At 39.2% G+C, this 25,306-nt stretch overlaps 2 non-coding genes and 1 pseudogene across 2 annotated transcripts; 1 reads left to right on the top strand and 2 right to left on the bottom strand.

The window, feature by feature from the left end:
- The window catches only part of LOC138242338 (zinc finger protein 850-like), a 1,462,105-nt pseudogene that overhangs the window by 305,991 nt on the left and 1,130,808 nt on the right, over positions 1-25,306 (top strand).
- trnak-uuu (transfer RNA lysine (anticodon UUU)) lies at positions 16,574-16,647 on the bottom strand. Its single transcript has one exon. It is a non-coding gene; the product is annotated as a tRNA-Lys (tRNA).
- On the bottom strand, positions 23,287-23,375 carry trnay-gua (transfer RNA tyrosine (anticodon GUA)). Its single transcript is given in 2 exon segments — positions 23,287-23,323; positions 23,339-23,375. It is a non-coding gene; the product is annotated as a tRNA-Tyr (tRNA).

Genomic DNA, 25,306 nt, shown 5'->3' with positions numbered 1-25,306 from the left:
TCCTTACTGTTCCCACTACAGTTTTCCGCTCTACCAACTGAGCTGTCAATGGATCTAAAGAACTCCACTCTGGCACATACTACCCAAAGTAGTGAAATATTCTGGGTGATTAAATTCCAGTTCGACATCAAGTTTCCAACTTGTTTCCTTAGTCTTGGTTACCTTGAATTTAAGCCACAAACCAGGATTCTACTTTATAAACTTCCGGGGATGTTACAAAATGTTTGATGGGGCATCAATCATTACAGGCGGAAATTCACTCCTTTTTTTTTCTTGAGGCATCATATTAAACATTTCATTTGGATCGAGAAGAGGATCACCATGAGAAACAGAACAAACTGTTTGATTCCGTCTTTATTGGGGAGCTGTATCACAGCTAATGCATGTAAAGCCTTCAGTATGCGATAGTGAGAGTTCAGTTATGCCAGGGAGTGGGAGTGAAGAGAACTGAACTGAAATTTAGTAAATTCATATTTAAATAGAGTGCAAATCATCAAAGTGTTCTGTCACTTAAAACTTATTACAACACTACCAAGAGTGGGGATTGAACCCACATGGACACTGTGCCCTGTCACAGAAACATACCCTGGTCTCCCGCGCAACAAGCAGGGGTACTCAGCACTACACTAACGAGGAGCGCTTGTCCGGTGCTCTGTTTACGGTCAGCAGTCATTTCCTCTTTTCCAAAGACATTTTCGCCTGCTCTCAGTAATTAATGTCGGTTTGAAGTCTGTTCCTTTTGTCTCCGCTCTTGACGAAGAGCAGCCTTACGTAGGAGACTCCCTTTCTCAAGAAGTTTGGCATCACCCTGCAAGAGAGAAGAGCCATCAACCACCGAGGCAACCACTAAGACACTTAACATTAAACACATGAAATGTGAGATGTTTTCTACTTAGGGATGTTATCGTTTCTACTCTAACTTCTTTGTCAGAAGTGGGATTTGAACAAACATCTCTAGGGGAAACTACAACCTGAACGCAACGCCTTGGACCACCAGCCATCCTGCATGTGGCTCTTAAATGGAACGATATGTTTTATTTATTTCTACTTGATGATAAGGGAAAAAAAAGTTAAATGTAATTAAGGAAATGTCTTTTTTCATGGGGAAAACAAGCCTGAGCAAATGTAAAGTTTAGAGCAGCGCTCAATAAAAACTATCTGAAACAGGTAGCGCTTCTTATGCGGATCAGTATATTCCGATACCAGTGGTTCTGCAGAAGAAATAAGAAAAGCTGAACTCCAAGCACTGTGTTGCCATTACTGCTACTCTGGCTGAAGCTGCTTTAAGATCTACTCAGCGGGCACAGAATGTTGTATGAGGTCAGACTGGTTTGCAATGTCTAAATAACAGTATGCGAATTTAAGCTTATTTAAATAAGAGTATTTAGAACATAATACATGCTCCAAAAGCGTTAATCCTTCACTGGCTGCTATTTGAAACGCCTTCATAAATGACACGTAATAGAGATTTATGCAGCTAGATTTTATGCTTCACCATACATTGCAGTCAGGAAAATAAATCAATTTTCTTTAACACCTCTGGATAAAGTTCTTCTGTGGAGCAGGTTTAAGACCTCTGCATACAGCGCCCTTGATGTCATTTTATTTTTACAGCAGCAACCATCCTGAAAGTTTTTTAAAAATATTTCTTATTTGAACAACAAAAATACATATAATACAAAAAAGAGCACATATGACGTATCAACAACATCGTCAGGGGCACGTGCTATAATCCAATTACACTTTCTGAAAAATCTACTGTCCATGCAAATGTACATGCTAATCTACAGGGTTCTTTTCTGCACTGAGCTGCTCATTTGAAATCCAGAAGGCAACACAGACGCGCTCCTATACCAAGAGTCTTATCTGGACCACCTGGATAAAAAAACAGGAAACCTAAGCACTAATCTATACTGACAGCTTTTGAAAAGGAGCTCTGTAATATGCACAAATACAAAGACAAGGTATAAATACTCCATAGGTTTAAAATTCAGGAATATGGTCAATTGTTTACAATTGGAGTTTTTATGTTTCGTATGATTTAGCGACTTTTTTACAACATGTAAAAAAAACAGCACACCTAAATGACAAAGCCTTAGAGCTACAGAGAAAAACAAATTTCATTTAAAGTAATTTTAAAGGCTCGAGATAACATTGCACTATAAACGCAAATGTTTGTCTTCTTTGTCGCACTTACGTTTTGTTGCTTTAGCAAATTTCATGCAGTTTATTTCTGACACAAGACATAACAAGCTTGTGTATTTATGACAAAAAAGCAGGGAAACAATTTTCATTGACCTTGAAACTAAAATTGTTAAAAAGTAAGTTAAATGCACATATAGTAAATATATTTTCTCATATAACGGTGTGTTTTTTTGTCTAAGAATCCTTCATGAATGGTTTAACAGACACTTTGCATGATTAAAAAAAATATTTACGAATTTTTACGTTTTATACAATAAAGTTTTATTGTGAACATGAGCCCTGTTTATCGATATCACCAATACAGTTCTGGATTTTATTCTGCCTTCCTACGCACATATGAATTTTCTTTCACACAACAGCTCGCATGTGTGGTAGCGTATTTGCGCCAGTGAGAAAAAGAATGATGTTGGCTTTTAAATGATGAACCGTTTGCGTTTATACAAAATGACAAAACGTTGTCGCAGACATTGGGACATACTCTGTTTAAACACCTGTCGTTTTCTCTAATATTGGCTCCTGTGCTTCGGTCCATTTGAGAGAGGAGAAGACACTGAAAAAGTCCTGTGAAAGTCGATTTTGCACCTGCGCCAGTGCTGTAGTGGTATCATACAGACGCCCATCCAAATCCATCACACGCTGGAAGCTCTGAAATAAAATAAAATAAAATATTGCTCTGTCCGTTGGTGGATTAGGTATGCACGTTTTTTTTTTCAATGTAAAATGCAATGTAAAAAGATCAAATTACATTCAAAATCGATTAATGTAAAAACCGATAAAGCTAATGTTTTTATCTAGTTATATATTTCTATATCTAGTTCTTCAAAGGTCTTTTTTAAAAAAAAAATGTTTATCGCGATTGTGAAAGTTAGAGAAGGTGTACCAGCGGTTGCCTTCATATCGCCAGCTTCGGTATCGTCTGTAGCTGCGAGAAAGTTAAAAGCGCACAAGTGATCTGTCTTTCGTCAAAATATTTGCTGGAGCAGCAGGACGCAGAGTACCATCCAGCAGCTGTAGATGGTGCTCGGGGAAGAGCCGATTCTCTTTTCAGCACAGGGAGTGAGAATGAGCTCAGTCCGACTCCCAACAGAATCCATTCTGGTTCGGTTACTGTCAGACTGTGCGTCTCAGGCTCTTTGGATCACAACGTGAAAAAAAACAAAAAAAAATTGCTCACATCGTGTGATTTCCACTAGAGGAAGAGAAGATATCACCTTTAAAAAAATTAGAACTTAATATTTGGATCCGAGAGCACTTGGTGGTGGTAGAGGGGAGACCCCATTACCTGTAAAGCGCTTTGAGTGGAGTGTCCAGAAAAGCGCTATATAAGTGTAAGAAATTATTATTATTATTATTATAAATTATTAAAATATCAGATTGTGTTTCTGTAACATTTCGTGCACAGTACGCCATATTTAACAAGAGAACAACAGTCTCAACGAGGCCTTTACACACAGTCTGGGGTATTTTCCCCCTTTATATTTTTGCCACTTTATATAGAACCTACAGTATTATACTCCCAAAAGTGCACAGTAGATTTTACTTAAAAAAATGCACAATCCAGCGCTGGTATAAACAGATGTGTGCCATGTTTGCCTTTGTCAGCATTTGTTTCAAAAATAAGTTCACGATACGTTAAAAACACAAAAAGCACAAACTTAATAACACAACGATACAAAATCAAAACCAAATCATAAAGCCAATTAAGTACCTATCCTTTGAAAACAGAGAACACCTTTATATCTACAAATATCTATATCTATATCTACATTTGAATTACAAAGCAGACCAAGTAGTCGCTGAATTCAAAGTTCAGATCTTGGCCAAAACAAGAAAATCAGACGTGAGCCGTTTACTGAGCTTTTGATCAACGTCTGAGTGAAAAAGCCACTCTCTGGCACATACTGCCCAATGTAGCGTAATGTTTCGGGTGATCTAAATCCCAGTTCGACATCAAGTTTCCAACTCGTTTCCTTAGTCTTGTTTACCCACGAACCAGGATTCTACTGTATGAACTTCCGGGGATATTACAAAATGTTTGATGGGGCATCAATCATTCCAGGCGGAAATTGACTCTTTTTTTTTCTCGAGGGATCATATTAAACATTTCATTCATATCGAGAGGAGGATCACCATGAGACACAAAACAAACAGTTTAATTCTGTCTTTTTTAGAAAGTAGCGTTTGTGATACATTAATAATATTTTCGTGGAAATATAGAAGTTGTAAATTTTTAAATTTATATTTGAATCAAAATGTGGTTTTGAGTCAAATATTAGCGTGTTCATGTAATTAGTTTGTGTTTGTCATTACTATATATATATTGCCATGTTACTAGAATTTGTAACTAAAGTTTACTAGTTGTGTTTTTTTTATGATGATTAGCCATTTGTTGATTACAATTTAAAAGGTATGGGTTTAATAGTCGTATATTCTACTTCTTTTGCCCACTGGGATGTGCCAGTTTTATTTGAACAAAGCTAGATACACATTTTCTAATGCAGCCTTCATTACAAGACAGTTTATTTCTCGAAAGCGTGATATGTAAAAAAGAGAAAAACGAAAATATATGGATGACAATATTTCAAAGATGAAGATATTACTTTTGAGAAATTGTCATTTTATGTATCAAGACGCTTTTCAACCACTGGTTTTAGACCTTTGCTATGCTTCCTGAATCATTTTCAGTGTTATAAACTGGGTGTGGAGGTAGCGATCACTTTGAAGAGCAGTTGACAGGCTGGAGCTGTTCAGACTACTCGTTATTTCTCAAATGCTTCCATCTTTTTTCTTTCACGCTAGGACGCGAGTGTGTACATGTGTTTGGTTTTCATTTCACTGATTCTCATTGAAGATTTGGGAATTAACGACGAAAGAATCAGTTGCCTTGGAAAGCAGAAGTTTTGGTTCACAACGATCTTGAAGACACGCCCATGTAGTGCAGCGTGTGATATTTGTACTATAAAAGACCAAGTGCTCAAAGTGACGTCTGCGTTTACCGTTTAGACTTTTCATCTCGGGCGCACTTTTAGAAAGCAAAGATAGAGCAGTTGTGTTGAATCACGCTTCAGCAACTGTCAGCAGAGTGGCGCAGCGGAAGCGTGCTGGGCCCATAACCCAGAGGTCGATGGATCGAAACCATCCTCTGCTATACACACCGTCAGTTTAATGAAGTGAATTAAAACTGATTTTTTTCTCTCGTGTGTGTGCAAACTTCACACTTACTGTATTCGTTAATCTTTACCAATAGCAGATGCCCAAATGTATCTTTGGTTGTTCTGAGATCCTTGATAGTTTCCTCAAATCCTTCCAATGAACATCCATATCAAAGCACAGTGTACGAAGTTAATTTATTATATTTATTACTATATTTATTATACACGTGTAAATTAATTACTTTTTCGCAGTAATTAATTTATTATATTTATTACTATATTTATTATACACGTGTAAATTAATTACTGCGAAAATAATTTACTTCGTACACTGTGCAGAGTGCCGTATACTCCTAGTTGCGGCACACACGATACATACTGTAAAAAGCCTCAGGCACTGTGTTAGATGTGTTTTCGACGTTATATATGCGTTTATTAATGTCGTCGATTTTACGGTTGCAATTCGACGTTGATTATACGTCGAGGCGACGTATATATACGTATAGTCGTATTTTCGCCGTGAATATACGTATATTCGACGAATCAATGCCCACAGCTTGGCATACAAGGGTTTTGCTGAGGGGGTCTTGCCACCTGCCTGAAAAAAAAAACAGTAAAATGTTTGAGTGCCTATAGAGTTTCTATTTTTATTTTCTTGACAAAAGTTGATACCATTTCCTGGACACCCCGTCCCCCATCAGTGCGCGGTGCCCGGGGAAAAATCTTTAGGGGGGCGTCTGAAATTCTGAGGGGGGGTGATATTTCGGTTGAAACGGAGCTGTATGGTGCAGCTACCCAAATGAAATCTCGCAGCTATGCCATGATAGAAGATTACGACTAGCAATCTGGTATTTGCGATGAAGTTCAGTTTCACATTTTTCGTCACTCTCACGGTTTGTATTGCCTGGAGCGAAAAGTACCATAAGCGTTCATTTTTGCAGCTACATGGACGTTCTGAATCGTTAAGAAAAAAATGTTGTAAAACCAACAGAAAGCACAGACTGCTATAACTAGTCCTAGTTATATAACGATTTTAAGTATAATGATAAACTACTGCAAGGAATCGGTCCACCTGAGCAAACAGGATCGTAATGTTGACACTCAATAACAACACTGATATGTGCAGTTCCTGGACGGATAGCCCTCCTGCCCATCAAACAGACTGAGTGACTGTTCGTGTCATTTAGTGTTGTCTGACCATTGACAAAGTACAACTATTTTTTTAGGGTGCAAATTAAGTTAGGTAAATCTTTTTGCCCACAACTGAAGGGGCGACATTTCTCCCTCCCCCCGTGATGCCAGGCCTGTCCCCATCCTATTCCATAATGTCATTATATATAATACCATACAACAGTGACCGATCCTTACTAACTGTATGCGTTATAATTGCACATCAGCTCATAGCAGGGGGCACATAGCCGCGATGTATTATCAATGTTAAATTCCAACCATAATATCGACAGCATTAATAAACGCATACGTTGAGAAAATATCGAACCCAGCATATTTTCCGGTTATATACCACAATGCATTGCTAGTATTCGTTGGTCACCATTTTGGACACGTTTTTCAAACGTAGAAGTATATCCGCAAATATCTCAGCAATCCTCTTTTGACGAGTAAGTATGAACAATAATAATACTATCTGAATACATACAGATCTTTCTTAATATTATTTTGATTAAAATAGTACGTGAATAAGCAGAAAATGGCACATAAAAATAGTGTGAATGGGGAAGATGACACAAAATCGTTTTGCCATTTCTCTATTCTTATTCTATGTTGTACTTTCAAACTTTGGGTACTCTTTGATTAGGACAGACTTTATTGCTCAACTGCTATGATGCAAGCCAAATTTTATACATTTATTTCAGCTTTGAGCTAAGTAAACCGTTCATTTTTTAGATTATACTAAAGAAGATATTAATCATCATTTATTTGGGAAGTAATATTATATAATTTTCTCCTAGCTGCGGTGCTGAAGTCCCACCCTACATCAACGGAAAAAGAAATAAAGGAGCACGCAATGTGTTACGTGAAGAATGTATATGCAAGGCAGGGGGCCAGGAGATCTGGACACTGAAAATAATATGTTTTTGGTTCTAACTGTTAGGACAATTAGACAGGGTTTGCAAATAGTGGACAAAAATCGTCTTAACTTCCATTGTAATATTTTTTTTTCTTGGAAATATAGAAGTTGTACATTTTAAAATGTATATTTGAATCAAAATGTGGTTTTGAGTTAGTGTGTTAATGTAATTAGTTTTGTGTTTGTCATTACTATACTGTATATTGCCATGTTGCCAGAATTTGTAGCTGAAGTTTAAGACTATTTGTGTTTTTTATGATTATTGCCCATATGTTGATTGTTGATTGATTGTATACAATGTATAATTTGAAATACATATGTTTCAGGTGTGAATGTGTATTTTCAGAATAAATTTCTAAACCTAATCATTGGCTTGGTTTACTTGTTTCTACACCTATAAAACCTATCTTTGATGTATAATAGACCTCTACCCATATACGTATAATAGACCTCTAATGTTATCCGTATAATAGACCTCTAACCATATACATATAATAGACCTCTAACCATATACGTATAATAGACCTCTAATGTTATCCGTATAATAGACCTCTAACCATATACATATAATAGACCTCTAACCATATACGTATAATAGACGTCTAAAGTTATCCGTATAATAGACCTCTAACCATATACGTATAATAGACCTCTAAAGTTATACGTATAATAGACCTCTAACCATATACATATAATAGTCCTCTAAAGTTATCCGGAACTCCAACCATATATGTACAGTATAATAGTCCTCTAAATTTATCCGTATAATAGAACTCCAACCATTTATGTATAATGAACGTCTAAACATAGATGTATAATTGACGTATAACTTTAGACGTATATTAGAATTTCATTCTAGACGAATTGTAGACCACATTTAGACGTCTAAGGTATGCGTTTAATAGACGTATATTATACGTCTTTTGCCCACTGTGTTGGTTCACAACGATCTTGAAGACACGGCCATGTAGAGCACAGTGTGATATTTGTACTATAAAAGACCAAGTGCTCAAAGTGACGTCTGCGTTTACCTTTGAAACTTGCTTCAAAGTAAATCAAGATGTATGTCTGTCTCGCTGTGTGTGCTCTTATCTGTCCATCTCTCTCTCCTCTTCTCTCACTCTGTGCAGTCTGTGCAGAGTATCTGAAGGGGATGCAACACCACTTGGCAAAGAAGAAAAATTTTCAGAGGCAGAATAAAAAATCATTATTCTCTTCTCAGTCAGATTCACAGCTCAGACTCACACTCAGACAGAAGCTCAATGCTGTACTGCTCTCTATCCTCACAATCCAGAACCAGAAGATATTCAGACAATCAGTGCTGCTACATGAACAATATCAGACAGAACAGCCTGGACTCAAGTCACATTTCCCCCTTTTCCCCTTTCTCCCAGCCCTCTTAGAGACATAAAAGAGCTCCTGATTCTCCTCTCTGTGAACTGGGCTCAGGGGTCACTGATCTGGCAGCTGTGGGCTCTGTTCCAGGGCAGAAGCAAGAAACTTCAATAAACCCTTTCCAGGACTTCCAGCCCTTCAGTATTACTTTCTTTAATGTATATCAGCCTCCAAACATGTTTTTTAAGTGTTTTATAACACAAGTGAGTGTGGAATTATTTTTGTATTTATGTAATAAACACCAGTATTGACACTCTGATCAGTATATTGATTATTAGTAGCCAAAGGCCGATGGTCGTGACTAAAATAGTGACCAGTTGACCAGTCTGTAGCTCTGAGCAGTGGGACTCAGATCACACAGAAGAAGATCTGTCTGTGTGTGATTCCACACCAGCCCTGGGATTCAGCTGCTCTCACAAGTGTCTCACAGACAGTCTTATAAATGTACAATTAGGTGAAGTCTAGTTACAATTATAAAGTTAAGTGAAATCATCAGACTACCTATAGAAGTGAGAGCTTGGTGGAAATAAAACCAGTATACACCTCCAGGATCAGGAGTCTGATCCTCCTGGCTCTTTTACTCTGAAGATTCGTGTAAAACCCTTAAAAGCGCTTATTTCAGGGACTCGTGCTCGTTCTCTACTGCTCCACACGGGTACACTTTGTTGTAACAGAAGAAATAAGGTTCTTGATCCCGAGATGAAGTAAAACAGATGAGTTTATTGCATGCAAGGAACAATAAAGCCGAAGTCTTGTTTCCCGCAAGAAACAACAAAACCGAAGTATTGTTCAACGTACTGTTACAAACTTTTGGGTTATATAGTGTTTTCTTCTCCGTTTCTGACGTCACTCGGTCTGATGGTAAAGAGGGGGGTTCATGGTATTTGGCCAGTTTACGATGTTCTGGGCAAATGGTCAGTTTAACATTACACCCAGGGGGGTTCCTAGCTGGCATCTGCAATCCTTATCAGTTAACCCCCTTTCCTGCCATAAACCCCAGCTTGTGACTTGGAAGTCTAAACCCCCTACAGAAAAGATTAAATTCAAACCCCCGTCTTCACATCTTTCTTCAGCTTTGTAACGCATTAATCTGTGAAGTAAACTATTTTTTTCTGTTTAATGATTTTCATTCCTCGGTTTGTCGCTCTCCTTCTCCAACTGTTATAAATCACCTCTCTTCACAGCCCGGTTTAGTTTTTTGGAGATGTTATATTTGTATGAAAACCAGGAGTCTCCTCCAGCAGAGATGCACTACTTTTTAAAACTTTTTTTATTAAACGTATAGAATTTACAAATTTAACTACAACCAGAAGATTAAGAAACATGTACAAGAGAAAAAAACACAACAGAAAAAAAACATATAACCACCAGAGGTAATGAAGTAAATTATGTGATCAAATTGTATTTTTACATATATCATGTTTTCCTTGCTTTATTATTTCTCAGTTATTTATAGAATTTAAATAGTGTTTCAACATGCATGCGTTTCCTGTATAAAATAAAAATCAGCACTCACTTTTTTACAAAACACAAAAAAAACTGCTTTTCTTTTTGCAACATTGTACGTCTGGCATTCATGAAAAAGACACACAAAAGCAGCAGAGACGCGCTCTGCTCTGTCAGAATAAGCGCTGTGATGTCACAGACACCAGCCAGAGCACCGGGATCAGAGAGAGAAAGAGCGTGGGAGGCGCACGGAGCGCACGGAGAAGAACCGTAGAAAAATCGATTAACTTCACCGATTGGTGAGTACTGATTCTATTCTTGACCCTGTTTAAGTATCTAGAGAACAGTTAATAAAGACTGTATCGACCAATTACCATAGTGCGTTTAGGGTTAATAATGTTCAATCCGAAATTAAACAATGATTATTCATATTATTATTTAGGTAACTGTATCCTAGAGCTAGAAAATGATATTTCAAGTTCATAAATGTATGTAACAGTTTAAATGCATTTTTCCAGTGTTTATAAATCATAAGAATGGTAACCACGGCGACAGGCGCCTCGTCACTGCACGCGTCTAAGTGTCTCGCATTTGTCACAGAGAGCGGTGTGACGTCACGAGCAACGAGCAGCAACTAATACTAATATCAGTGTCTTCATGTTAATATTACTGAGATTACAACTGGTAGTTTTAATGCTAGTGTTCATGTGAGTATTAATGACAGTGGCACTACTGATTGTTTTAGTTTTAATGTTCATATTCATGTTAATATTAATTATAATTATAGTGTTACTGTTGTAGTATTAGTAGTATTTATATTTGTGTTATAGTGTATCTGTAGGTAAGTGAGTTTGTAGTATCTGTGCGTGTGTGGGTGCGTGTCTGGAAGTGTGTGGTGTCTGTGTGTGTGGGTTGTGTGTCTGTGAGTGTGTAGGTATGTGTCTGTGAGCTTGTTGTGTCTGTTAGTGTGTGAGCGTGTGGTGTCTCTGAGTGTTTGGTGTCTATAAGTGTGTGTCTATGAGTATGCATAGTGTCTATTTGTTTCTGTGAATGCATGCCTGAGAATGTGTGTGTATGGTTTGTGTCCGTGAGTGTGTGGTGTTTGTCAGTGTGTAGTTTTATATTTGTAAGTGTATGTGTGGGCATGTCTGTCAGTGTGTGTAGTGTCTATGTGAGTATTAATGATGATAGCATTACTGATAGTTTTAGTTTTAATGCTAGTATTTATGTAATATTAGTGATACTTATAGTGTTAGTGTCAGAGTATTAACACTCATCATCATCATGTTAGTTTTCATGAGAGTATTACTGTTATTATAAGTATTATTAATCTAGTAGTAGTTTTTGTCAGTGTTAGTAACAATGATAGTGTAAGTTTTGGTGATTGTGTTACTGTTGTAATATTAGCAGTATCTGCATTAGTGTTAGTTATAGTGTGTCTGTACCTAAGAGTGTATGTAGGTGTCTTTGTGCGTATATAGTGTCTATTTGTGTATCTGTGAGTCTGTGAGTGTATATATGTGAGTGTGTGAGTGTCTTATTGTGTGTATAAATGTGTGATGTGTCTGTGAGTGTAAATGTGTGTGAGAGTGTAGGTGTACAGTATATCTGTTAGTGTGTGTGAATGTGTGTGTAGGTAGGCTTGGGTTCCACTGATGTGTCTGACAGAAGTGACCCATCAACAGGTGTTGAGTTCCAGAGCCGCTTGCAAATAAAAACACTTTCTAGAGTCCAGGCCAACTTCCAGAGAGCTGTGAGTTTTCTGTTTTTATCAGTATTAGTAATAATGACAGAAGTAATTCCCACGCAAATGATTATTAACCAAGACAGACATCAGAAAATATCGCCTTTGCAATGATGTCACTCCTCTTCTTCATGAATTTTCTTTAATGACAGGACATTTCTCTGTCTGAGTGCCTGCTGCAAATAGTGTGACTAGCCATTTCTCTCCAATATTTTCTAGTTCAGTTATTTATCGCATATGAAATATTATTCTCATTAAGAATATTTTACCTGCAAAGTCACAGTGAAACTACTACAGCGAATGAACGTTTTTTGGGTGGAAAACGTTCAAAAGACTTAATGCTCCAGGGAAGGCTTGAACACACAACCTCATTATAACTCCACTGTGCACAGCTACATGCATACCACACACTGACCAACTGTGCTACTGGACTTCTGTAAGGCAGGCTCCTACACCGATTGTAAAACTGGCACAAACGTAGGGCAAAACACGGGGTTTTCGCTGTGGATACATCTCCACATGGGTGAAAGGGACAGTAAAATAGTAAGGTAAATAAAAGATACTGAAATATACAGTATGTGCTCACTGTAATGTAGGAAGAGGTGGTCAGACAAGCAAAACAGCTTTGTGGATAAGGTGAAGTGACATTGTTTTGTGTCAATTAGCCCACGAATTGTGCTTCATGTGCCTTAAGCTGTTCAATTTGTATGGTTGTTGAATGAGATTGGTTTCTTCACAAGCCCGGTCAATTGCCAGAGGAGAGCTTGCCGACACACTCCTTCATGAAGACTCTCTTTAAGATGATTACACCTTTCATTGTCAAGTCGCCTCCTTTGCATACAGTAGTAGCACCAACACTAAGAGAAAGGATGAGAAATGGCATTTATCAAATGATTGCAGTGTTTGTTTGAATGAGGATCCTTGTGTGCTGAACTGGCCTCTGGAGAAGTGTAGTGCAGTAAAGGAGAAGATTTGTGTCACTCAAGGCTGTAACGGAACAGAACAATACAATTACAATACTTTTATGAGAGTAAATAATACTGGTGCATCACAGTTCTTATAATGGTGAAAACAGGAGCAACTTCTCTACAGTTTTGACTGAAGTATTTAAACGGCAAGAAATAATATCACTATGCAATTAATTAATGCAATTGAGCTCCTCTAAATGTTCTAGTCTGATGAAACAATGTATAGAATTAGGTGACAATATCAGAATTCATTCAAATACACAAGATTAATTTTCAGCAGCAAAAATACGCTCGAAAATATTTTACAAGAAAGAAACCTTACATTCACCTAAATCAACATTCACCCTCTACGTTAGCAGAGAACAGTAGGACAGTTAGTTAGTGTCACTGGACACTCTGTCAGAGAGGCTGATCTCTTCAGACTTCAATGAGTCTTCCAACTTGTCATAGCTGTTGAAGAAGCACCTGTTGAAACTCAACCGAAATTTCCTGAGAAATCGTTCAGCGAGCGATTCCTCCCTCTGGACTCTGCACTGAGCTGAAAGCTGCGCGAATTCCTCACTGTATGTCCTTTACTGTTACATGCGCTCTTGTGTAGATTATCTACTTGGAGAAATGTGACAAGAACACATCAAACTTTTTCCATATGTGAAGGAAAATGCTAAAGAGCCTGAAAACTTTGAACATTTAGGTTTGCGTGCTTTATATACTGTATATTCTTTACTATACTTTACTTTCCATATTTAGGGTGGAGCAGTGGCTCTGTGGCTAAGGATCTGCGCCTGTGGTTGTAAGGTTGCTCGTTCAAATCCCTCTGCCAGCAGAGGAATCCTACTCCACTGGGCTCCTGAGCAAGGCCCTTAACCCCAACTGCTCCAGGGCACCATACAATGGCAGATCCTGTACTCTGACCCCAGGCTCTCTCCTTATCTGTGTGTCTCATGGAGAGCAAGCTGGGGTATGCAAAAAGATCATTCCTAATGCAATAAATTGTAAAGGGTTAATAAAGTGATGTTATTATTATTATTCCTTACAGCAGGGCAAACAAATTGTTACAAAAAACACCAGCTAATGTCCACCAGCGGAATTAACATTAATATACTGTAAAGTGCTGTTACTTGGGAGTGTTAATCTACAAATAAATTAAAAAAAATGGCATTTATAGCTCTAAAGAGGTTGACATAGATGTCTGTAACAGATCTTTTCAGTTCATTGCTGTTCCTCTGACTTGGTGAGCCTTTGGAATTTTAAAAGCGTTTTGCTTGCCTCTCATGTGGTCTGTGTACCAGTCCATTAAGAGCCGCACTATCACTGTGTCATGTGTGGTCCTACAGAACTACACAGCTATCTACTGGAGTCGTCTTCTGTCCATTGCAGTTGAGAACAGATTTAATACGGAGCTGCGCAGAAATTTCTGCGGCAAATATCGCTGCAGAACTAGCCCGGGCACAACAACGAAGAGAAAAAGAAATACCACAGGGTCGCCTATAAGAGGGAAAAATAGAAATCAATTGTTCAAACAATTACAGCACTCGTCCTCTTACAGTGGTCTCATGTTATTTTTCTTGCCATAAGAACAGTGGGATTGTTCAACTGTATTGTTCCCCAAATGGTTGAATAATAATAATAATAATGATAATAATAGTGGTGGTAGCTGATCGTTCTTGTCCGTGGCCAAGTGACCTGTGTGAATACAGTATGTTGATTTATTCTCCTCAAGGCATCGCTTTAGCAATTCAAAGAGCGTGGGTTTTAACCCATTCAGTGCTTATTTCAACTAACGCCATGTTCCTTTTTCTAGGTATTCAAATAGTTTACAATGTAGAGGTATCTTTAGTAATAAGAAAAAAGCTGCACCTCGGAGATCCATCTCACAAAAGCAGACTTCTTAAAGTGCACTTATGAGCTGTAGAACCTGAAGGAGTTCTCTCTCCTGGATATTAAACATGCAGATAATGAAATCAGTGATTTATGATATCTGCAACCTTCCAATAAATACATCTAAGACATGTAACAATCCCATTGTGCAGCTTCAGTGGTGCAGTTGGTTGGTGCATTGTCCTTATATAGCAGTACATAATGGAGTCATGCTGAGGTTGTGAGTTCAAGCCTGTGGCAGTTTGCCTGTGATTTCAGCTGCAGAAACTTTCTGCTGGATTTAGGTTGGTTCTTCTGTTACTTTTTCTGCTCGATGGAGCTTTATTAATGCAGGCACACCTGCTTCCACTGCATTTTATTTTATCGCTGCTCACAAACCAACATACTGCAGACACCTCTGATACTGTCACTGCTTGTGGGCCACGTGTTCCTGCTGTCAGCCTGCTATACCATGCTCATGCGCGTCTAGAAACATTACTGCTCTAGTACAGGAGCGAAAGACTAAACGAAATTGCACACACTTTGAAAAAATCACGTTTGACAAACCATAGGATGACAAGAATGGGATTCTTTGGTTGTTTGAGTACATACTGTAAATCAAAGACACTGCGTTCAGCATATTCACATCAGGCACTCGGACAGAGATAAACCCAGAGAAAGTCTTCTCACATTTTAATCTGTAACTGCAGGATTCAACAAATTGTTAATTATCTCAACTTCACTTACAATTTTTAAACAATTTACAAAGCCCACAGTGGATGACATTTGGTTCCGGCACACATCAGTTGCTTGGAATATCATTGTAATATTTAATTTGCTTTCCTGTCAAACCAATTTATTAATAATGAAGTTAAGCAATACACGTTTGTTTAAAACATGTCATTTATTATTGATACAGTTTCATTCTGTCTTTATTAGGAGCTGTATCACAGCTAATGCATGTAAAGCCTTAAGTATGTGATAGATTGAACCCTCATAGACATTTGCTTATTGAGCTTAAGTCCAACACCTTAACTACTCAGCCATCCCGAAAAACAGTTTTAGCCCTCTGTTACACAGTTCATTGAATATATTTGTTCATTGACTATATTAATTTAATATATTTGTTATATTTTTGAATGGAATGGGACTGTACACTGGTGGTTCCCAGGGGAAACAGGGTTATTGAGCCATTGGGTATTCTGAGAATAAATTGGGTGGGTGAATGTAACCGTGTGGTAAAGTAAAACAGTCTTCTTAGATGAAGCGCTACAGATGCAGCCCCTGAAAGTGTATAAGACTTACATTTATAGTACTGCTGACACAAATGGAGCCTCTACATCAGACCGAAATAGCGATGTGTTCGCTTAGTTGTGCGTAGGATCTCCTCATGAATCTGTCTCATTCATCAGTGGAAATAGAAGCCGTCACTGTAAACTCGGACGTGATGTTCCACAGATGTACAGTGTGCCTTTCCTCTTGTTGTATTCAAGAGTACTCACTGTGTGAGCTCCTCACTGCGTTTCCTTTTCTTTTCCTGTGATTATCTACGTGGAGTGTGGTGACAAAATAGTCTTGAACATTTTCGGTTTGTGAAAGGAAACACTAAAGAAAATACAAGTGATTAACTTTTAAAATATCGACAGTACAGCTAGAAGAGTGGAAGATAAAATACGATTTATAATTAAATTCACAATACACTTAAGGAAAACACAAATGCCCGAATAGGGGTCTTGAACCCTGAACCCTCAGATTAAAAACCTGATGCTCTACCGACTGAGCTATCCGGGCTCCGGATGGTGAACGACACTGTCGTGATCCTCGCAAGTCACATGTCTCTTCTTGTGCCGAAGCGCAGTCATACAGTACCTGACCCGTCTGGAATGTCTACTGACAGACTTTATCCAGAAGCGACGGCACCACTCCCAGTAGAATGAGTGAGAAATACAGCATGACATGGGGAGGTAAGGGGCTCCCACAATTCATCTTTCCTCACATTACTGATTTTTTCAATAGCATTTTGACCTTTTTTCACATTCAGATTTTTTTGCATTTAATCTTTTAATCAACAAGATTAAGAATGAAAACAAATGGAACATTTTTTGGAACAACAATTAAAAAAACTTTCAATGCCTTGGTTCTATAAGTGTGCACACTTTTTTGTTAAAAATTAAAAAAACATTTTGTTAAAATTCAATAAATAGTCTATCAGCAGCAGGAAATTATTCTGAAAGGAAGATTTTTTTATATCATAAACTGTAAAAGAGTTTACAGGTCGTATCCTTCGCTTTGTCTTTTAAATTAAGCGTTCGGGGTTCAAACCTGTGTTCGGACTGTTGTGTTTCTTGAATTTCTTGTAATCATCAAATGTCGTTGTTTTTTTCTCGGTTGTACAATGGAATTCGTGCAGCTTTCAGCTCAGTGCGGAGTGCAGAAGGAGGACTCGCTTACTGAATGATCTCTCAAGAAATCCCGGGTGAGATTCAAAAGGTGTTTTCTTCAACAGCCACGACACGTCTGAAGACCTCTGGATTTCCTGAATATGACATAAAATTAGTTCAAATCATTTGGTAGTTAACAGAACTAAATGCTTTAGAGGTACATTTAAAACAGCAGAGCAACACCGTAGCACTTCGAGTTTGCCAGAGTTTAATTGTGTGAACTTGGCTCTCTATGAACATGAGCAACGAGTTCACATTCAACAGAAGATTGCAATGCGAGCACAGAAATATAAAGCACCTGGAGATGCCGGGATCTCATACATGCAAAGCATGCGCTCTACCACTGAGGTATATCCCCAACAGACTTATTAACGGAACTGAGATGTGCTGATGCTCTCTGAACACAATCCACCACTAACGAAGGATGCCTGCAGTTTCCCACTTTTGTGTTTCCTCTACTACAGAGTAAATTCATTGGAATTAAGAAATAATGAAAGAAAAATAACAGCATTGAAGCTTCCAGAGATTGGTTAAAATGAATCCGTTATTTTTATATCCAGTCACACGGGCGACGATGATTGATTTATCGACGGGGAGTGCTTTTTTACCTCCTCACTCGACTGCCTTGATTAAACTACGCATAGAACAACAGCAGTACTGATGATTCTCATGGACCGACTTGTTTTGTACAACTTGAGTGATAAAGTCCTGTCTGCAAATATTGTAGAAGAACGAAAAAGGGCAAAACAACACTCCAACCACAGGAATGGTAACAGGAAGGATCATGTTATTTAATATGTCCTTTTGAGATGCCTTGTCAACGCACACAGGCGTTAGAGCTGGACAAATAATTGATAGTGGTGTTTGTAAACAATCATGGAACATTATTTCTAAACCAGGAAGAAAGGAGCAGACTTAAACTTTAAGAGACAGAAACGACACCTTATCACAGCTACATTAATTAAAATGACATCACAACAAAAGAGCGAAGCCTTGAGTGAATCAAATTAGTTTTCATTGGACGTCTGTCTCTTCATAACTTTGTAGGTGAGAGGGAGGATTGCGGAAATGTGCCGGTGTTTCTCAGAAGTGCGTTGGTGGTATAGGTGCCTTCTAAATAATTGAACCGGGTTTGAATCCCGGTAAGTGCATTCCCAAATCCTTTCAAGAAAATCTGTGATCCGGTAACGTATCTTTTGAAACTAGCATTCAAGGTAGGATACGTGTTCTTAAACACCAAAACACTCTATAAGGAAAAGGCAGATCTCTGTACACAAGACGGCAGTGCGATCTTAGAATTCCTGTGTTGTTGACGGATTCAGACTCCTTCTCAGAGGTCTTTGCTCGCCAAATAACTTTGCAGCTGAGGAAGAGCACCCCGGAAAATACCAAACACAACCAGCGAGCGTGTTGGTTGCTCTTGCTCTTAATGCAAGGAGCTGTTTTTTTTAACTATTATTAGCCAAAAACAGCAGCACAGGTAGGTCGCATTTGTGATTGTGTCACTTCTCTGCTTCAGCAAGGTCAATAAAAGACTCTGAAAGTAGTAAAGCAAAACTGAACTCAAAATCATATTAGGAATTCTGAGCGATATATCCATACAGGTAATCCAATAAGAATGTTGAAATATTTGAATATCATCTCTCTACATATTTCGCTGTTTTTTACCCGGAGTAAAACTATTGGATTGAAGGAATGCTAACCGCTGGGTTAAATGTATAGTTGTTACTTGGAGAAATCTGTAAACTCGTGATCTTATATGTTTTAAAAGACAGCACAGGAAAAAACGACAGTGCTGATTATTTTCCGGAGACGGAGCACAGATGACCTATCCGAGCTAATTGATAAAGCCCACCCAGTGGATACTCTAGCAGAACGTCAAAGAACATTCACCTTTGTATCCAAAGAAACCACAGGAACAACATCAGGAAGCACAATCAATTCCCCTTTTAAATCTTTCCTGTAAGGTATGCTATGTGAATTCATGAATTTAATCCTCTGATCTCTTTTGATCACGAACAAAGTATTTCTGATGGAGCGCTATGTTCAAAGATTTAATAAGCTTTACCCCTGCCAACGATTCGGCGTGAAGAATTAAAAGTTTCACAGACAAAAGCAGCTCACCACCACAGCCAATATTACCGTAAATGTACTTGCCGGTACACTATCATGTGCACTGCCTCAAAAGTGATCTCGGCAGACGTTGTTCCCTATAAAGCTGAACGTGCCAAAGAGAATTTCTGTTGAGAAAACAAAATATTTTTTCTGCCTTGATGTTAAGCTGACAGCCTGTCTTTTAGAAAGTCTATCTCTAAACACCTCCCGCAGCCTAACAAAAAGCGCTTTTACTGATCGTATTGCAGGTCTTAAAACATTAACATTTGGCAGCGGTGGGATTCGAACCCACGCCCCCAGAGAGACTGGAGCCTAAAATCCAGCGCCTTAGACCACTCGGCCACACTACCTTCCTCCGTGTTCATCTTCCTCACATTGCTGGCTTGGAAAATGGCAGGGGGCTTCAGCTCTTGTCGTCGGATCTAATGATATCATGACATGTGGAAGTGACTGCACCTTCATCTTCCGAGATGCTTTCTATAGCACAAACGCTACTTTCACCGGCACAAATATAGCAATAACGAAGGAGGTGGGATTCATCCTTTGTGCTGTTTGTAGGGGTGCAACTCTATGGCGATCTACTGACTTGAAGAGCAAAAATCAAAATCCTCTGCTATTACTGTTGCTTTTTTCAAAGTTTCTTCAAATCCTTCATTTGAACGTCGATTTTGAAGGATATTGATGATAATACCACATAACTTGTGGTTTTCTTGTGATCGCCAATTTTATTCAAATACCAGCCTTTTTTACAGTTCCTTGCGTGTTTCACAGGGTATAATAGCCCCCCTCGCATCCTCAACTAACATATTTTAAAATTACAATAGATTATACAGCATGCATGTTTATATTTATATTAAAATTAAAGTAAATATACAAGAATATATTCAGTGCTAACCCAATAATTCTTGTCAGGTTCTCCAACAAATCTGCGTTGTTATTTTAACATGTTTCAGCTGAGGGTGCAACAGGAGTATAAATGAATTTTCCCGCCAGCCATTCAAAGACCAAATTCCATGAGTGAACATTATTTTCTCAGAAGTTGCCGGCATTGGACTTTGCCGGTGGTATTGAATTATGTCCACAACTGTTGTAGTAGTTCCTTCTTGAAGTTCGACATGTGCAAAGCACTCGTAATATCATAGGTGTTAAAGTTCACTGAGTCTATTCGAGTCATGGTGTGTATCCCTGCCTATCACTGGAAGACGGGTAGCTTTTTTACACTCAGATTCCAATCTTCAATGCTTTGTGTGAGAGCTTACATAACTTTCAGTTTCTCACATTTTCTGACGACTGTTCCAAAGGAGCACCCTGTCAATTCCGAATACTTTTCAAAAATCTGCCTGCATGTTTGATTATTGTCATTTCATTTAGAAAAAGTTCAATATTGATCATAACTAAAGAAAATAATGATCACGAACAAAAAAGGGATAAAGATGCGAGTCGATCTTGAATCACAGCTGGGTGACACGGGCTTCTGTTCTGATATGGTTGTACGAGAAACAGGAGGAATCGCCAATCTCCTATAGAACATGAGTTGAATCAGGAGTCATTTTGTACACTCATGCATATGTCAATGCCTGACCTACATCGTAAAACTAACATTAAGTTGTCAGAGACATTCATTTTTATACAAACAAGAGACAGACCAAGTAATAATTCTACATTAGTTCAGGTGGGTAAACCTGAACTAACTAATAAACCTATTAATAATTCTACATTAACGTGTCCTACACTGATCAGACTAATTGACATGGTCTGATTCAGAGCCTGTGCAGTTCATGCTAATTACAACAAGGACAGTTCTGAACCCTCATCACCGAACTGAGCACAAGTTCAGCTGTTCTCCAGTTTTGTTACACATGGTTTTTCATTGCAATTGAGTTCAGAGCTGGAGCTGACCTCCAGACAGTACAGTGTTTTGGGTAAGTTGTCGAAATTCGCATGAGGCTGCAGACAACTTACCCAAAGTGTTTTCTATAGCTTTCAGGTGCAGTTCATTTATATAAAAGAATGTAAGTGGTATAAACGCAACAAGCCAGACGGCAGGCCAACCTATAATCTTCTGACGCGAGGCCCGGCGCGTTATTCATTACGCCACTGACCCTGCTATTGAAGTGCTAAAAAAAACACGTTTTCTACATTTTTGTCTGTTTAAAAATCACTCTCTAAAAAAGACAAAGGGTTTGTGTGTCGTGCTAAAATTCCGCTTCATTTCGAATGCAAATAAAAACCGTTTTGTTCCAAGAAATCTTAAATTTGTCACATCCTTCATACTATACTTCTCTCTTGTATTAGTAAAGCATTTTGATTAAAACTGAATAATATATGAAAGGTTTCATCTATACACTTACACATAATAAGTATGCGAATAAATTCTCAGAAGATGCCGCATCTCAGGTATTAGAGAGATTTAAAATTGGATCGGAGGATTTAGAGCCCAGACTGCAAACCAACAGCTGACAGGTCTTTTATAGAACCGTTTTGATTTCCTCTACTTTGTCCCCGTGACGTCATTGTCCTGATGCAGCCGAGCCCGACACACATCTAGTTTTTTGTCACTGGGCGCACACCCTGCGGTCCATGCGGATCCTGATACCCCAGTACAATGACGGGGACACTAAACTGTAAACAGGTGCCGTTCTTCGGCTGAGACGTAAAACCGAGGTCCTGACTCTCTGTGATCATTCAGGAGAATGGTGGCGGTGGAGGGGAGTCCCCGTTACCTGTGAAGCGCATTGAGTGGTGTATCCAGAACAGCGCTATATAAGTGTATGCAATCATCATGATGATGATGATTATTACTATAATGTAAAATGCAATAAAAAAGTCAAACTTTGATTCAAAATAGATAAATGTAAAAACTGATAAAGCTAATGCTTTTCTCAGGGCTATATCTACTTTTTTTTTAAAAAGCGAAGTCTGTTACGATTGTGAGAGTTAGAGAAGGTGTACCACCGGGTGCCTTCATATCGTGAGCGTCAGTCTCGCCCGTAGCTGCGAGAAGGTTAAAAGCGCCCAAGTGATCTGTAGACGATGTTCGGGGAAGAAATAATTCTGTTTTCAGCACAGGGAGTGAGAATGAGCTCAGCCCGGCTCCCAGCAGAATCCATTCTGGTTTGGTTACTGTTAGACTGTGCGTCTGAGCCTCTTTGGATCGCAACGTAAAAAAAATTGCTCACATCGTGTGACTTCCACGACAGAAAGGAAAGATATCACTTTAAAAAATCAGAACTGAAGATTTGGATCCTTGGCCTCAATTTGATCAAATTATCAAAATAATAATTATCAAAATATCGGATTGTGTTTCTGCAACATTTCGTGCATAGTACGCCATTTTTATCTAAAACAGTCACAACGAGGGCTTTACATGCAATCTGGGGTATTTTCCCCTTTTAGATTTTTGCCACTTTATATCAAACCTGTTATACTCCCAGAAGTGCACAGTAGCTTGTACTTAATAAAAATGTACAATTCACCGCTGCTATAAACAGATGTGTGCCGTGTTTGCCTTTGTAAGCATTTGTTTAAAAAATAAGTTCACAATACGATAAAAACACAGTAAGCACAAACTTTATAATACAACGATACCAAATCAATACCAAATCATTATACCAATTAAGTAACTATCCTTTGAAAACAGAGAACACCTTTATATCTACAAAAAACTTGACATTTGTATGTATTTTTGAATTACAAAGCAGACAGTGTAGTCCCTTAATTCAAAGATCAGATCTTGGCCAAAACAAGACAATCAGACGTGGGCTGAATTCGGAACAGGAGCCTTTGCTTCGTCGTTTATTGAGCTTTTGATCAATGTCTGAATGAAACAGATTAGCTTTTTTTAACTCTTTGATTAAATTACACAAAAAGCACCTTCCTTCGAGCCGGAATCGAACCAGCGACCTAAGGATTCCCTGCTGATTCCACTACAGTCCTCCGCTCCACCAACTGAGCTATCGAAGAGATGCCACGGTATTGCTCTCTGGCACATACTGCCCAATGAAGTAAAATGTGAAATGGGTGATTTAAATCCCACTTCGACATCAAGTTTCCAACTCGTTTCCTTAGTCTTGTTTACCTTGAATTTAAGCTGTGGCAGTCCAATCTCTCCTACCTATTCTCCTGTGTGGGACACCTCCAGCAATCTCTTCTCCTGCAAACCGCCTGTGGGCTGTCTCCCCGCTGCCTCCCTGCGCTGCTCCGCTCCCCTCTGCCTGCCTGACCTCCAGTGCACCCTGGGACTGAGGGTACCTGCTCGTTTCATCCTCCATCTCCAGGCAGTTCTTCACCATGTTCCCCTCGCTCCCGCACCTGAAGCACTTCATCGATTCCGAAGTAGCGAATACCACATAATCACAGTTGTCAATTCAAAATTTAAGCGCCACATTGATCACTTCCAGGGTTTTTTTCCACCAAGATCACGTACACTTGTCTTCAGAAAGACATGATTTGCTTTAGCTGTGGTGCCCTGCAGCCCAGAGGGACCCTCCTCATCAGAGAGACCACCTATCTGTACCGGGACAGCTTCCTCTCCAGCAGCTCGTTCCATATAAACAGAGGCACGTTGGAGAGGGCAGCACCAGGGAGAAGGTACCGTTCAAGACAACCCCCTTCTCCACCGGGGTGTTTGCCAGATCAGTAGACTGTAGGAAAACAACTATCCCTCCACTCATGCAGGAAGCGGACTTGATCTTGCAGCCCACGACCTCCCCAACTGTACATATGCACCTCTCCAGTGGACAGAACTCCACAGGGGAAATTTTAACACCATGGCGCCACGCAAGCTTCTCAAATGAGAAGTCTGGAGGATCAGAGCCCCCAGAGCTGCCTATGGAATGAAAATAAACCAATTTTTTACCAAACCCTTCTTTTTCTCCCCCCCAAAAAATGACAAAGAAAACACAAACCAGTGAACAAACACTGCCACACGATTCAAACACTCCAAGGCTCCACCCACCCACTCACTCAGTCTCATGAGAAAACACAGTGAGACAGTGAATACACACACTGACTGACTGGACACTACAGTACATTAACACTGCACTGAGTGAGAGAGGTTAATAATGGCTTTCTCCCCACTGCAACTTCTGTTCCTCCACTTGGGAGATATTTTGTCTTCTCCCACTGAATGATACCTCTTCCTCCAAATGACTTCTTTGTCTTACCTGCCCAACTTTATGATCAGATAGTAGAGAGACACACACTCCCAGTCCCAGTATAAACTACCCTCACATTACCATCACTGGCTGGAGTCATCCCTGTTCTTACTGGGAGCTAATCATTAACATCACTGCTGCAGTATGCTGCTCCATACTGGTACTGAATAGGTTTTCAGACCTACAGCACCCCTTATCAACCCAGCACAACCCCGGAGCCAGGACCCTGTGTGACTTTCCATAGACTGTCCCCTGTTCATGGTGTATCAGATACACTGCAGTGTTTGAGCTGCTCCTCTCTCTGCCTGGTGTTGTCTCAGGGGTCAGATTGTTCATGGGATGCCCTTGACACAGATGTCTCAGCTGCACGCACATTCTTGTAAGACCCCCCCCCCCAGCTGTCCTTCACCTTGAGCCCTGGAAAAGGAAAGAGTGGGAGAGAGTCCTGTTCATTAATCTCTCTCTCTGCAGTGTCTGTCCTCACACAACATTCAGGCAAGCAGGGTCACTGATATTACTCCCAGGTCAGCGCCTGCTGTCCACTGTTAGCCAGCTGACTGTTCTGTGGTAGTGAGAATGAGTGCCCGGTTTCTGGTACTCAATCTCTGTACTCATTCCAGCTGACAAACATTTCTGGAACCTGCAGTACTTCCATTCTCTCCTTTGTCTTCCTGTGACATCGTAGTCCTGAATTATATCACATACATATCTCTGATTAATCCGTCAATACATTATGAC

This window comes from Lepisosteus oculatus, chromosome 14 (genome assembly GCF_040954835.1).
Source record: "Lepisosteus oculatus isolate fLepOcu1 chromosome 14, fLepOcu1.hap2, whole genome shotgun sequence".
Lineage (NCBI taxonomy): Eukaryota > Metazoa > Chordata > Actinopteri > Semionotiformes > Lepisosteidae > Lepisosteus > Lepisosteus oculatus.
The sequence above is the reverse complement of the archived record's forward strand: the minus strand, read 5'-3'. Positions and strand labels throughout refer to the sequence as shown.